The sequence below is a fragment of the Dasypus novemcinctus genome, chromosome 24 (genome assembly GCF_030445035.2).
Source record: "Dasypus novemcinctus isolate mDasNov1 chromosome 24, mDasNov1.1.hap2, whole genome shotgun sequence".
Classification (NCBI taxonomy): domain Eukaryota; kingdom Metazoa; phylum Chordata; class Mammalia; order Cingulata; family Dasypodidae; genus Dasypus; species Dasypus novemcinctus.
This window is the reverse complement of record NC_080696.1, coordinates 49,137,494-49,154,426: the sequence shown is the minus strand read 5'-3', so window position 1 is coordinate 49,154,426 and position 16,933 is coordinate 49,137,494.

The window sequence follows — 16,933 nt, the reverse complement described above, 5'->3', positions numbered from 1 at the left end:
TGAATCTCAGCAGTGTTGTAACACCTTCTCTCCAGTTCATTGGATTTGCCCAGGATAACTAACAAAATGATGATGATGGACAATGCCCATCCCAAAAAACAGAGAGTATCTACAGCTGCAAGCAAGAAAATTCCATCCATCTGCCCCATGGGTTCTTATACCCTTCTCAATCAGAAACAGAGTGGGCATACCAATCTAAAATTCCCAGGATTGAAGAATGAACAAACAAAAGGGGAGAATGCAACTGTGGACTGAAGTAGACATTATTATTGTAGCAATGGAAGATCTTATAACACTGATATAGATAGTGGCCACCAGAGGTTCTGAGGAGAGGGAGAGGCAAGAATAGTTATAATAGTGGGCATTTTTGGGACATTGTAATTGTTCTGAATTACATTGCAATGACGGTTACAGGCCATTATACATTTTGTCAAAATCTGTAAAAATGTGCAGTGAAAAGTATAAACTATAATGTAAACTATAGTCCTTGACTAGTACAATGCTTCAATATGTGTTCATCAATTCTTACAAATGTACCACACCAATGAAAGTTGTTGTTAGTGTGGGAGGGAGGTGGAGTGGGGTACGTGGGAATCCCTTTATATTTTCAATGTATCATTTATGTAATCTAAAGCTTCTTTTTTTTAATGCATTTAAAATTTTTTTTTAATTTATTTTTTCCCCCCACCCGCCCACCCCCTGTTGTCTGCTCTCTGTGTTCATTCACTGTGTGTTCTTCTGTGTCTGCTTGTATTCTCAATAGGCGGCTCTGAAAACTGATCCTGGGACCTTCTGGAGTGGGAGAGAGGTGATCATTCTCTTGTGCCTCCTCAGCTCCCTGGTCCACTGTGTCTCTTATTATCTCTCCTCTGTGACTCTTTTTGTTGTGTCATCTTGCTGTGCCAGCTCTCTGTGTGAGCCAGCCCTCTGCGTGGACCAGCTCACCACATGGGGTCAGCTTGCCTTCACCAGGAGGCCCTGGGTATTGAACCCTGGACCTCCCATTCGTAGATGGGAGCCCAACTGCTTGAGCCACATCTGCTTCCCTAAAGCTTCTTTAAAAATACAATAAATAAACAGGAAAGTAAAAAAATATACATGTATATCATGGCCCTTTATTCCTAAATAATCCAGTGAGTGTTGCTTAACAATAGGGGCTTTCTCTTACATGAACACAGAGCATTTATCAATCTCATTAAATCTAACATTGATACAATATACTTTTTATCTAATCTACCATTAGTATTTCATATTTTCAACTCATCCAATAATGTCGTTTGTCTTCTATGACATTAAAATTTTTGAAGAATACTGCCATTACTTCCTTTTAATTAAACATATCTCACTTTGAGTTTGCCTATGATTTCTTCATGATTAGATTTAGATTATACATTCTTGGTGAGAATACTGTGTAGGTGATGTTGTGTCCTTCTTGGGGTATCAGGTATGGAGACACAATGTCCATCTGGGTCATCTTTATCTGTCTCATTTTCTCCATTTGAACAAAGACAATAATTTCTGCCACAGATGGCTAGTGTTGGCCTGTCCTGGGGGTATGATTTGGACAGGGAATCCATCCAGGCTTGCACCTCCAACCTAGGACACTAACCCCACCTACCTCTGAATGTGCCCGTGTTGCAAGTGCGGGGAATTGCTGGGCCCGTGGCTCTTCTTTCTGGCCTGTAAGAATAGTGAAGTCCCTGCACGGGCGACAGACAATGAGCAGAACAAATTTCAGACTCAGAATTTAATCGTGGTTCTGGGAGTGACCAGTCCGAGTTCTGCCCTCAAGCAAGCCATAAATTGGGTACTTACAGAACTTTGTCACTGAATTCCTATAAAGGAGTACTTTTTTCCCCTTCTTGCTGCAGAGAGTATTGGTAAGGGCAGAACACTGTGGACCTGTGAGCATCTACTCTCTCCACCTTGTGGTGGTTAGGGGAGGATCTGGGTATTTATTGCTTTCTACCTTTTTTTGTGAACTTTGTCAAGTCCCTTCCATTTGAATATTAATTCTCTTTTGCTATCCAAAGCCTTGTCATCAGTGGTTTGTGGCCTTTGTGCCAATGAAGAAAGCTCTATTAAGAGAACTTAGAAAAAGTTATATAACATGAATATTTAAAATGTATACTTTACCTGGATTCAAATCCTGATTCCCAGTTATTTTGGGTGAGATACTAATCATCTCTGTGCCTCAATTTCCTCATTTGTAAGGTGGGGATAATAACCATACTTTCCTCATAGGGTTACTGTAAGGATCCCATGAGTTATTATATGTTAAGTGCTTAGAGTTAGTGCCTGCCATAGATAGTGTAATGTCATGTTTGTAAAATAAGTGAGTGAAACACTTACCCAATTAATATTCCAGATTACCCAGTTTAACATCAGACAAATCACAAACCTGGGGTAGGAGGATAAAAGTGTTAAAGAGGGCAAAAGGATAGCTGCATTCCAGTGTAGGAAGTCTAGACTTTTGGCTGTGGAAAAAGGAATGTTTTCTGCAGTGAAAGGATATTCTTACACTTGATTATTTTTCTTCCATTTAATTTAACATTTATTTTATTTTTTATTCAGATGTCACATTTTCTACATTAAAATATTATCATTCTTACCCCCCCCCTCACATTCCCTCAGAGAAAAGTAGAAATGAGGCTTCCTGTCAACTGGATGAGAAGGGTAAATGCAAAAAGGGTGAGGGAACAGAGAATTCTGAGGGATCTGGGCATACAGAAGGGTGAGAACCTGTCCTTTGGCTGTAAAGTGGGGAGCAAAAGGACAGGAAAATCAGTGGACAGACCCTAGGCTTTTGTGTTGGTTTATTTGGGAGGGATTCTAGGCTATGGATGTTCTGGAATGTTTACCAGATAAAATAACATATGGGATTTTGTACGTGGTAAAATGGGATTTGGAATTGGAATAACCACTGGCCATCTGGCAATGAAAATCCCATCTGATGGTAGGTAGAGCACTAATAAACCTTGGCATATAATAGTAGTGCAATTGTTAAAACTTTCATCCATGGTGAACTCGGATAGGATAGAAGGAATACATGGCAGGAATGCAACCCCCTAAAGTGGTAGGGGAGGGAGACTCTAAGGGCTATGTAATAAATTCTGCCCTGGGTTTGACTCACAGTTCATCCATTGGGTCCACAGACTCTCCCAGTCGTCATTTTCAGTTCTTCGAATACAGAATTGAAATGATCATACTTAGTAGTAGGTATAAATTTCACATTGGTTCCATGCTATGTGGGAAAAGAGCTATTTTAATGGGAAAAATCTAGTGGAAGTCTCTGAAACTGCTCTCCCCAGACAAGACAGTTGCTCAAAGACAATATTACCTCCCAGATGGAACCAGAGACAATGAAGTTACTCAGTAAGACTAAAGGATACTAGGATGGTGGTCCCATTACATCTACATTTAAACTCACCAGTCTGGCCCTATAAAAATCAGACTTATCTGGATTCCTGAAAATTCAACCAAATAATAACCTCAATTGCATCTGATGTACCAGATGTGATATCTTTGGTAGAGCATATTACATCCACTCAGGCACATGGCATGTGGTGATTGTTCTGGGAATGTTTTCACCCATATTAGTTAAGATGACATCAAGCAATTTTCTTTCACATGGGACAGATTGGGCAGGCCCTGCAGAAATTCATAATAAGAGATCAGATATCTTAGCACTGGCACAAAGAGAACATGAAATGATAGGTGGTAGGTATGAAATCTTTTCATGAACTGAGCAACACGGGCTTTCACTGATGTAGCTCCTGTGACTGCTAAATGTCCAACCTTCCAGCAACAGAAACCAGTGATGAGTCCCTGACACAACACCATCCCTTGAAGCTTTAAACCAGTACTTTGGTGGCAAGTCGAACACATTGGACTCCTTCTATTCTGGAAGAGGCATGATTCAACACATATTCTGGGTATGGGTTTGACTTTCCTGCCCACAAGTCCTCAGCAACATCGTTATCTGAAAGTTTACAGATGTTTGATCCATTGATACTAGTCCTGCATAACATTACATCAGACAAAAGAACCTCTTTGTATATCCAGACTCTCCTTAAACATTAAGCTATAACTGTAGTTTGGTCACATTAGACTTTGTGCCAAGACACCAGCAGGCAAAGAAGGAATCTTCTCCCCAGCTGAGCAATTGATTGTGACCAACTGGAAGAGCTAGGACTGCAAATGATGGGAACAGCAAGAATATGTTTGGCACCCAGGTGGTCCACTGGGAACATCTTGATAATCATCTGCTCAATTCAAATAGTAATTAGAAAGGGCAGCAGCCATGGCCTGAGTAGGTTATATTAACTAGAGGATATGACCCTCAGCCTTGAGGTCTAGATCACTCCATCAAGTAAGCCAATGAGAACAGCAAAGATCTTCCCAAGGATAAGAGGAATCCAGAATGGATAATAGAGGAGGGAAAAGATGATATATGTTGCAGCCCTAAGATGAGGTATAAGTATTAATTTAGGAGTTTGTCTATTTTCAAGTTACTCCAGGAAAAGAACCAACCAGTATCTGGAAGATTTTGCCTACAAGGAATGAATTTATTTCAATTTAAATCAAATGATCTGACCAGTGCAAGCATTGTGTACTAAACAGAAATCACATGTAAGGTGCCTTCTAACTCATATTCAATTTTCCAGCCCTACCCCACAAAAATTGCCTTCCCATTCTTACTAGCTCACATAAGTGTACTTCAGAAAATGAAATATTATCAAGCTAAGATGTTGGACACTATATTTAATGATGGATATACTTCAAAAGACTGGGACTTTAATGGTAGTCTTTTAGGCATAGGAACAACTATCTCTGGGTAGATTAATCCAAATCATGTTTATTGTAACTATATTTGGCCCAATGTTTCTTGGGTGTAGAAAGTATACTGTGATGGTTAGGCTAATGTGTCAACTCAGCCAGGTAATTGTGCCCAGTTGTTTGGTCAAGCAAGTACAAGGACATTTATGGACATTAGTCAACAATGACTTTACTGAATATGTTACTGAATTTTGTCTAGGTTCTTGACTATGCTGCAGAGACAAATTTCAAGAGCATGTCAGGTTAGTTAGGCCAGTAATTTATTAAGGTAGAGAGGGAGGAGAAATGGATAAAATAACAGATCATGGGTCCTAGGTAGAGAGGAAGGGGTTGAAGAGTGATCAAGCGGGTTGATTTATAGACTACCATTTCCCATTATAGATTATAAACATCCAGATTTTACTTGCATATTGATCCAGGTGGGGACAAAGAAGCCAGAATAAGGCACGGAACATGCACTAGGACCAGGTGAAGGTGAGAGAGAGAGAGAGAGAGAGAGAGAGAGAGAGAGAGAGAGAGAGAGAGAGAGAGAGAGAGAGAGAGAGAGAGAGAGAGAGATTCAGCCTTCGCACTTGCTTTTTAAACCATAATTATTCCACCCCTTTGCTAATGGCATGGGTGAAGTCCCAGCTGTTTGCTGTTTTGATTGATTACCCCAACAATCAATCCCCCAGAAGGACCCAATGATAAAGTCTTTGGGGAATATCCAGGGCTTCTCCTGATTTCTGGAGGAAATCTCATTCCGAATTAGCAGAATCTCATGAGGGTCTTCCAGCAGCTATCTTGGGGTTATGGAATGACATGTGGACTTCTTGCCCGGTTCCAGATCCCTCTAATTCCCTATCTTACTAGTCTGCTTCACATAGATAGCTGACTACATCTACATCAGTCAGGGAGATTGACATCAGCAATGAGTGACGCTTTATCCAATCATTTGAATGCCTTAAAATAAGAAGTGACTTCAGCATTCAGAAAGAATTCCCCAGCTCCTCTTTGGACAGCCACCATCTTCCAGAAATTCATCAAGGATCTTCACTGGACTTTCACTAGAGCCCTGGTTTGCACTCTGCCCACGGAAACTGGACTTGGGCTTCCCCAACGTCATGTGAGAGACTCTTATAAAATTGCATACAATTGACAGATATCTCCTGTTGATTCTCTTACCCTAGAGAATCCTAACTAATACAGCTTGGTACCAAGAGTGGGGTGGTTCTTGAGGAACTCTTAAACATGGGATGTCTTAGGTGATTCTGGGAGTTTTGCAATTGGCTCTTACTCTAATTTGACTCAAGCGTACTAATGATTTCCTTTCCAATAATTAAGAGGCTGAAAACAGTCCATGGCACGAGTTGGCAATAGAGATACGCAAAATATCATCACAGGATTCCCCTACTTCCATGCTTATAAGAAGCAAGGACCTTGGTGAGAGTGTTTTCAACACCTTAACAGAATTTTGTTAGAGTCAAAAACTATAATGATATTGGCTGGCTCCTCCTGGACACTCTGGATACACTTACAAAAGAAAGAGACGATTTAAAGGCTTCAAATTTGAAATTAAAACACTGCATGAATAATGCAAAAGTTTCTATGTGTGCTCTGAAAGAAAATCTTGTCTCCTGTAGCCACACACTTGAAATATCTGAGAACCAAACTCAGACTCTCATTGTATGAGTAGCTGAGTTACAAAGTAAACCAAAATCTCAACCCTGCAGGATTTCTGTAGTCAAAGTGAAGGCATTGATTGGAAAGGAATGGAACACAGTGGATTGGGATGGAAACAAATGGGATGATGATAATGTTGCTGGAGATATTGGAACCCTAAATTCTGCTGAGAATTTACCAGCTAAACCTGTGATGGCCTGCCCTGTGGAGACCACACCTTGTAAGCCTTTTATTACCCAGCCTCTGGCATGCCCTAGGGACTCCAGACTTCCTTCCAACCCTGAGGCAGGTACCAGCCAAACTCCAGCATGTGCTGCCCAGCCTCCAGTCTTCCCGGAGGAATCTACCTTCCAATCCATGCCTGAAGACATTGATCTTGTCTTACTGGAAGAAAATGCAAAGGAACGCACTGAGGTCAGTAACTTGCAAAGTATTTCTTATCCTTCTCCTTACGTACCCCCAATGCCCCTCTTCTCTTTGAGACCTATTACTAGACTAAAATCACAAGCCCCCAAAGGTGAAATACAAAGCTTGAATTATGAGGAAGTATGCTATACTCTGGAAGAACTGCATGAGTTTTCCAACTTATACAGACAGAAATTAGGGGTATATGAGTGGGAATGGACACTAGGGTATGGGATAATGGTGGAAGGAATACAAAGTTGGATCAGGATGAATTTATTGATATGGGTCCACTAAGCAGAAATTCTGGATTCAATACTGTAGCTTGAGGGGTTAGAAAGGGCTGTAACAGTTTGTTTGGGTGGCTGACAGAAACATGGAGCGAAAGATGGCCTAGCATGTCTGAGGTTGAGATGACCAATTTGCCCTGGTATACAATAGAAGAAGGAATTCAGAGGCTTAGAGAGATTGGAATGCTAGAATGGATTTACCATTTGAGACCTGCCCACCAACCCTAGAAATGTCCAGAGGACACACCTTTAGCCAGGACAGTGAGGAATAAATTTCTAAGGCTAACTCTGTCTTCCCTGAAGAGTTCTGTGGTTGCTCTTCTCTATAGATCAGATCTAACTTTAGACAGGGCTGTAATGGAATCAGATACCCTAAACATAGAGATGATTGGCAGTTAATTGCCAAAGACAAAGTGGGTGTGTCTACCGCAGATTCAAAGCAGTACTCAAAATAGTCTGAGTGGCATAGAGTTATGGCATTGGCTACTACATTGTGGGGTACCTAGAAGTGAAATAGATGGGCATTCTACTAAATTTCTTCTGGATCTGTATAAACAGAAGAGTTCTAGGTTGAGTGAACAAAACCCTAACTCAAATTACAGGTGCAGAGAATCAATTCCCAGAATTGAGACAGTTTACAGACCCAGAACCCCTTGAATGAGGAGAAGGCCAGTTCCCTTTGGGGAAGAATCCTGTTAAACTGCCAAAAATTTATACTGTTAATCTTCCTCCCACCTTTTCCAAGGAGACCTACAACCTTTTACCAGAGTAATTGCACTTTGGGGAAAAGAAAATGATCAGACATTCTGGGGATTATTAGACACTGGCTCAGAAGTGACATTAATTCTATGAAATCCTGAATGTCACTGTGGTTTACCAGTCAGAGTAGGGGCTTATGGAGGTCAGGTGATTGATGGAGTTTTAGCTCAGGTCCACCGCACTGTTGGTCCAGTGATTCCCTGGACCCATTCTGTAGTTATTTCCCTAGTTCCAAAATGCATAATTATAACAGACATACTCAGTAACTGGCAGAATCCCCACATTGGATCCCTGACATGTGGAGTGAGGGCTATTATGGTTGGAAAGGCCAAGTGGAAGCCATTAGAATTGCCCCTACCTAGCAAAATAGTAAATCAAAAGCAACACTGGATTCCTGGGGGGATTGCAGAGATTAGTGCCACCATCAAGGATTTGAAGGATGCAGGGGTGGTGATTCCCATCACATTCCCATTCAGCTCTCTTATTTGGTCCGTGCAGAAAACAGTGGATCTTGGAGGATGACAGTAGATTATTGTAAACTTAACCAGGTGGTGAGTCCAATTGCAAATGCTGTCCCAGATGTGGTATCATTGCTTGAGCAAATCAACATGTACCTTGGTACCTGGTATGCAGCTGTTGATTTGGCAAATGCTTTTTTCTCAATTGCCATTAGTAAGGACCACCAGAAACAGTTTGCTTTCAGCTGGCAAGGCCAGCAGTATACCTTCACTGTCCTGCCTCAGGGATATGTCAACTCTACAGCTATGCCATAATATTGTTTGCTGGGAATCTTATCATCTCTCCCTCCCATAAGACATCAATCAGGTCCATTATATTGATGATATTGTGTTGATAGGACCTAGTGCGCAAGAAGTAACAAAGACTCTAGACTTACTGGTAAGGAAGTTGTATGAGAGAGGATGGGAGATAAATCCAACAAAAATACAGGGTCCATGTATTTCGAGTGAAATTCTAGGTGTCCAATGGTGTGGGGCATGTTGAGATATCCCTTCTAAAGTAAAGGATAAGTTGTTGCATCTGGCCCCTCCTATGACCAAAAAAGAGGCACAATGATTATTTGGTCTCTTCAGATTTTGGAGACAGCACATTCCTCATTTGGGTGTCCTACTCTGGCCCATTTACCTAGTGACTAGAAAAGCTGTTCATTTTGATTGGGGACTAGAACAAAAGGAGGCTCTGCGACAGGTCCAAGTTGCTGTGCAAGCTGGACTACCACTTGGGCCACAAGATCCAGCAGATCCAATGGTGCTGGAAGTTTCAGTGGCAAATAGAGATGCTGTCTGGAGACTTTGGCAGGCCCCTAAAGAAGAATCACAATGCAGACCCTTAGGATTTTGGAACAAAGCACTGTCATCTTCTGCAGATAACTACTTTCCTTTTGAGAAACAGCTTTTGGCCTGCTACTGGGCCTTGGTAGAGACTGAATGCTTAACCATGGGTCATCAAGTTACCATGAGACCTGAGTCGCCTATCATGATCTGGATATTGTCTGACTCACCAAACCATAAAGTTGGGCATGCACAACAGCACTCCATAATAAAATGGAAGTGATATATACTAGATAAGGCTTGAGTGAGTACTGAACGCACCAGTAAGATACATGAAGTAGCCCAAATGTCCATAGTCACCACACCAGCCATGTTACTTTCTCTTTCCCAGCCCACAGCTTTGGCCTCTTGGGGAGTCCCTTACAATCAGTTGACTGAGGAAGAGAGAACTCGGGCTTGGTTTACAGATGGTTCTGCATGATATTCAGGTACCATCCAAAAGTGGACAGCTGTAGCACTGCTGCCCTTTTCTGGGACATCCCTGAAGGATAGTGGTGAGGGCAAATCCTCCCAGTGGGCAGAACTTTGAACAGTGTACCTGGTTGTTCATTTTGCTTGGAAGAAGAAATGGCCAGAAGTGTGTTCATACACTGGTTCATGGGCTGTTGTCAATGATTTGGCTGGATGGTCAGAGACTGCAAGGATTATGATTGAAAAACTTGTGAAAAAGAGGTCTGGGGAAACTGTATATGGATAGACCTTTCTGAGTGGGCAAAAGGCATGAAAGTATTTGTTTCCCATGTGAATGCTTACCAGAGGGTGGCTTCAGCAGAAGAATATTTTAATAATCAAGTGGATAAGATGACCCACACTGTGGCTAATGCTCAGCCTCTTTCCCCAGCCACTTCTGTCCTTGCCCAATGGGCTCATGAACAAAGTGACCATGGAGGTAGGGATGAGGTTATGCATGGGCTCAGCTTCACCAAGGTTGACTTAGCTAGATCCACTGCTGAGTGCCGAATTTGCCAGCAGCAGAGACCCATACTCAGCCCCCAATACAGCACCATTTCTTGAGCCTGCTACCTGGTGGCAGATTGACTACATTGGGCCAATTCCGCCATGGATGGGGCAGAGATTTGTTTTAACTGGAATAGACACATACTCTGGATATGGATTTGCATTTCCTGCATGTAATGCTTCTTCCAAAACTACCATCCATGGACTTACCGAATGTCTTATCTACTGCCTTGGCATTCCACACAGTATTGCTTCTGATCAAGGAACCCATTTCACAGCAAATGATGTGCAGGAATGGGCACATGCCCATGGAATTCACTGGTCTTACCCTGTTCCCTACCACCCTGACGCAGCTGGATTAATAAAACAGTGGAATGGCCTTTTGAAGACGCAATATGGCACCAACTAGGTGGCAATACCTTGCCGGGCTGGGGCAATGTTCTCCAGGAGGCTGTGCATGCTCTAAATCAGCAAACACTTTATGGTGCTGTTTCTCCCATAACCAGGATTAATAGGTACAGCAATCAAGGGGCAGAAATGGGAGTGGCACTACTCGCTATTACCCCTAGTGATCCACTGGGAAAAGTTTTGCTTCCTGTCCCTGCAACCTCAAGCTCTGCTTGTCTACAGGATTTCATCCCAAAAGGAGGAGCGCTGCCTCCAAGGAACACAACAATGATTTCATTGAACTGGAAGTTAAGACTGCCCCCTGGCCACTTTGGGCTCCTTTTACCTCTGAATCAACAGGCAAAGAACGGAATTACTGTCCTGGCTGGGGTGATTGATTCTGACTATCAAGGGGCAATAGGACTGCCTCTACATAATAGGAGTAAAGAAGAGTTTGCCTGGAATACGGGAGATCCTCTAGGGCACTCCTAGTACTGCCATGACCCGTGATTAAAGTTAATGGAAAATTGCAACAACCCAGTCCAAGCAGGACTAACAATGGCCTAGAATCTTCAGGGATTAAAGTTTGGGTCACCCCACCAGGCAAAGATCCATGGTCAGTTGAAGTGCTTGCTGAGGGTAATGGAAATATGGAATGGGTAGTGGAAGAAGGTAGTGATAAATATGAACTTCGACCACGTGACGAGTTACAGAAATGAGGAATGTAAGAGTCATGAATCTTTCTTCCTTGTTTTGAATATGATTGTTTATGTACACAAACGAATTTCTTTGTTTTCTTCCCCCAATTTTTTCCCCTACCATATGACAAGTTGTATCAGTTTCATGTCATAATATTTAAGGATGCCAAGATTAAGGATGAATATTACCCAAGGACTTGCACCCCATTCTGTAAGGAATTAATATGTTTCTGATTATATGTAGGAGAGCTGAATATTGTTAGGTGGAAATGTATATATATGCATGTCTGTTATTGTTTTTACTTAGGGACTAAATATAGTTTAAGGTAATGTGTATGGTTGCCCAGTTGACAAGGGGTGGACTGTGATGGTTAAGCTAATGTGTCAACTTAGCCAGGTAATTATGCCCAGTTGTTTGGTCAAGCAAGCACTGGGCTAATTGTAATACAAGGTTATTTAGTTATCAGTGAATTTACTGCATAGATAGCTGATTACATCTACATAAATCAAGGAGATTGCTGTCAGCAATGAGTGATGCTTTATCCTATCAGTTGAATGCATTAAAGAGGGAAGTGATTTCAGCATTCAGAGAGAATTCCCTGTCTCCTCTTTGGACAGCCTTCTCCTGGAAACTCATCAAGGACCTTCACTGGACTTTCATTGGAACCCTGGTTTGCAGCCTGCCTGTGGACATGGACTTGTGCATCTCGCAGGTCACGGGAGAGACTCTTATAAAATCACCTATTATTGACAGATATCTCCTATTGATTCTGTTTCCCTAGAGAATCCTGACTAATACCCACACACAAGCTCAAAACCTAAAACTTACAATATACCGATAATTTACTGTGGTTCCTGAACTAGGCACCCAGGTTTGAAATGATGCAGACTGCTAGTAGAGGTGAGGACGGGACATAAAGGCATGCCCCAGGTGTACCCTTTCCCATACATCACCCCATCAATGACACCCCGTACAGTGGTCCTCCCTTGCCACAACTGTAACCCTTCTGCAATGCTAAAGCTCCCCCGGAAAAACAAAGCCATAAAAAAAATGAACAAAAATAGCACAAAAAAAAAAAAACAACTAATAAAAAAGATAATTTTTTCATTGTGTCTTTCATTACTTCAAGATATGCTATCTTTTATGTACAGTGACAATTTCTTCTGTATGTTCCCCCAGTGTTGTTGTTGCTTTTTTCAAAGAAAATGTGTAAGTTTTCACATGAATTCAAAGAGTGAAGTTAGACCTTCTGAAAAGTTTTACACCTTTAAAAACGTCTCTAACATTTAAACATCGAAGTGCCTGCTTTTCAGAATTTGAAGGGATTTCAACCAATGCATGCATGTTCTCTTCTGCTTGATTGAGAATGGTGAAGCAAAAATAAAACCTTTCAGGGAAAACTGGTCACTTGCAGGGAAAGAGAAAATTACTTCACTGTGTGTAATCCATCCAACTGAAACTTTTTCCTAGTCCATGATTCTTGTATCTTTCTTTCTGTTTGGCTTCAGGAAGGTGAAGCAGCAGATTGAGAGTGATTAGAAGTAGGGAAAGGGCTGTGGATCTAAACAGCACATAACCTTCTCCATCTGCCCCAACTCCCACCATTAATGAGCTGCCTAAAACAATGGCCAGTGTTTATTTTGAACACTCTAGGTTTCAAGTCTGAGACCCTTGGCTAATTTATCATTTTGTCTTCAACAGTGATCTCCACCTAATATCTTATGTATTCCCCTTCTGTATTGCCTGTCCCCTAGACTCATGATGGCTTTATGAGACCAGGGATTATTGTCTGCTTTGTTCATTACTGTTACCTCAGGGCTTTGGAATAGTGCCTGAATTATACTAATCACTTACAATAAATATTTGTGGAATGAATTCATTTAGGACAGATAAATGAATGAATGAAGGAATGAACCTCACACCACTCACCAGAATTAATTCCAAATAGGTCAAGTAATTAAAAGAAAAAAATTAAAACACAACAAAGTTAACTATCAGCCCTCTGGAGGAGGTAAGAGATTCTGAGCCAACATTTATGTTGCACATTCTCTGGGCCAGGCCCTACGCTTGGTGCTTCACATGTTCAACATTTGCATTTACACAATGAGGTGGAAACTAATATTACTCCCATGTTACAGATGGGGAAAACTGAGGCTCAGAGAAGTTTGTGTGAATCGCCCATCACATAACCTATACTAAGCTGAAGTGGGCTGGGGTTGGGATTCAAACCCAGGTCTCTATGACCCTAGTGCCCATGCTCTGTTCTCTGACCTGTACTGATCCAACCCTGAACAGCATAGTGACAAATGGGAGTTTCCCTCCGATGGTACAAGATACTGATCTTAGAATAAACCAGGCCCAGTGGAGAAAAAATTGGCAACAACTATTCCAAATCTGAAATAGGTAGGCATTTACCCAGATCTTCTAGATCTACAAACTTACACTCTGAAACTGATAATTGGTTTAACCAAATTTTAGTTGAAGGTTCTCAGTGACATTTTCTTCAAAGCAAGAGAAACCCCAAATATTCACATATGGTAAATGATGAACTGAAAATTGTTAATGATATGTGTAAGTGGTTTGTTGGGGAAATGATCAAGGGAGTGGTCCTAGTGGAGGATGAACGGTTTGTGGCCCTTTTTGAGGCATTCAGCAGAGCTAGTTCTTTTCCTGCCCCTGTAGGAGAGCTTGAGTGTAGAATGTGAATTCTAGTAACTCTTAGCTTACAAGACACTGCCTAAACTTAGAATATTAAGAAGTCTAGGCTTATTTGATAGTCACAATGCTGTACTTGAATTAAAATTGTGGGCTCCCCACACCTAGAAACCTGCAGCTGGGGAAGGGAGTGGTCATTTTTCTCTCTTTCCTCCCTTTATGTTTCCACCACTCCTCCCTCAGCTGATCAGCTGTGATTTGGATGTGAAGGGAGGAGAGATGAAGGGGTCAGGACAGCTTTCTTTGGCAGGGGCTGCTGTAAGCAAGCTTTGTGCTCTCTGGGCTTAGCACTGCTTATAACCCACTCTCTAGTTGGTGTTTTCAGGGGTTCTTTGAGTCTCCTTCCACCCAGGTTAATGGAAAGTCTCACCTGTGCCCTTCTTGATATAGCTAAATTCATCTCCTTTTCAGCTAGTCTGTTGTGATTACTTCTCCAGCCCTAGGCACTTGGCCATTCACGTTTTGCTTTTTTCTGCTAAGATTACAGCACTGTTTAAGGCAGCCCATCTGGACTTCATCTAAGACAAGCCTACCTTGGCTCTTTCTTGCATCCCTTGCCCTATCAAACTGAAAAACGAGTAAGATTTTTAATCCCTTATTCACTCCGTGCTCTCTCTCTCTCAAGCCCTGCAGATTGATCTGTCCCACAACTCAGGGGCTATCTATTATCTTAAGGTCTTGACCAAAAATTTCATTTTAATATCCTGTTAAATGGTTTTAAATAAAAAGTCTAGATATAGCACTGCAGCAAGACTGACAGGATTTCAGTTTTATAAAAACAATTGTTATTGGTATATACGCACACATATAAAATGGCAGAATAACATGTATCAATATAGTGGGATTACTAGTAATTTTTCATTTCCTTCTTTATACTTTTTATGTTTTAAGAAATTTGTAATCGGCATATGAGTTATCTTTGCATCAAAGGGAGGCAACACATATTTTAAACAATTTTTTTTAAAGCAAAGGGAGGGCGTGAGGGATGATATGGAAAGACACCCTTCAGTAAAGCCAGGACTCAGCCTGTGTGTGTGTATTGTGGGGTGGACAGAGGGCAAGGAAGAAAATCTCAAAGACAAAGTGAAATGGAACTCCACAAACACTGCCTCTCGCTTCACATCTCTCTTTCCTTATTTATCTCTCTCAATCTCTAACAGCAACTAGGAAGGACAAAACTGTTCTTCAGACCCGCATGGTCAGCCTCATGAAGCCCTGCACACCACTGCTCGTGGCAGTCCTCTGTATGGAGCTACTCTCTGTCCTGGGAGGATTGAAGAAAAACTGGGCCAAAGGTGGTGAGCCTGCATTAGGGGTGGAAAAAGGTGTGCTGTGCTCATTTCTGGACAAGTGAGGGGGTATCATGTCTGGCACATCTGACTCAGGACCCAACTTCCCTGGATCACCCATTGGAGAACCTAATACATTGAGACCTAAGTAACTCCCAAGCTGAGGACTTTCAAGTCTCCTTCCAGCTTTGAAAGTAGCAATGAGTATGTGTCAACTTTTGCACATATTCCATAAGCTATGAGGTTTTAATATTTTCCAATGCCAGTTATCTGGGGGGCAGAGCCCTAATACACTGATGCCCTGGGCACAGAAGCTTGGTGTCCTGGCTGTGTGTGCGCTCTGATGAATATCAAATGGGTATTTCTTAAAACATACCTTGAGTTTTAGTGGCAGGATCTTTCAGAACATGAAAAGATAACTAACAGGCAGGAGATGAGTTCTTAGTGGGGCAAAGTTTATTGCCACTTGAAAATATGAGCTCAGTGGAGGGACCATGAAAATTGGCCAAGTGGAAGGATTTGGAAAGGGGCTGAGTTATTTAAAGGCAGGGTCAGTTATTTAAAGGAGGGGAGGAGGAAGGGAGAGAATCTGTTCCTTACTGTCCCTGGCCCCATTCTCCACACTATGAAATAGGTGTGGAACATGGTGAGAGGATTTCCCAGGCCCTGAATTCTCTCATTAAATAAATAGAAATTTTATGGGGGTGTGTGTATGAATGCTGGGCGTATAGAGAGGATCCAGAAGCCTGCAACACTGTTAGGACCTATGAGAGCAGAGAAGGCAAAGAAGGCAGTATAGATGAAAAAGAGCCCATGAAGATGCAGCGGGGTCAGTGAGAACGCAATGGCTAGAAATTGAGGAAGTTCAGGAAGGGGGTTTCTTATGGCAGAGAGATAGCTTGAGTGAGAACTGGGCTCAGATTCTAGGAGAAGCTGTTAAGCTTATGAAATGAAAGTCGTCTCTTCCTGCTCTTGGCTACTGGCTCCTGTCAGCCTCTACCGTTTCATCTCAATTTCAGATGGTGGTTTACTTGAGCAGTGCTGGAGAGAGCCAAAAGTTGAAGAATGTACCCAAAGTGTTCTAGAAACTTTAAATGTGAAAACAAAAAATGCAGCTGCTGCTGGACCTATTGTCTCCTGGAAAAAGTAAAGTGAGTTAGGAGATGTGAGCTCGGGCAAATGTCTTCATTGGTTCTTTTCTTCTTCTTAGATACTATCATTTCTAAACAGAGGACTTCAGTACCCCAAATCCTAGAGACAAATGTAGCAGAACAAAGTCTTCCTGCTCCCAAAACTGGAAAGCTCTTCCCGAGCAAATAAACTGAGACAGTACCTTGGGGGGCCATTGTTTGTTTCTCGATATAATCAATGCCTATATAATCAAAGCTTTTCATATTATATTATCCAACAGTTTGCTCTGCTCCCAACTTTTGTCCAGATTTTCAACCACTACTTACACAGTTGTACCTTTCCATGGACCCATTTGGCTCAGGCAGGCCCCCAAAGCCTAGTTTCTACTCCTCTGCTAGATGCACTAATACTCCCCTATTCATAAGTAGACAACCCCTTTGTTACATAAAGTATT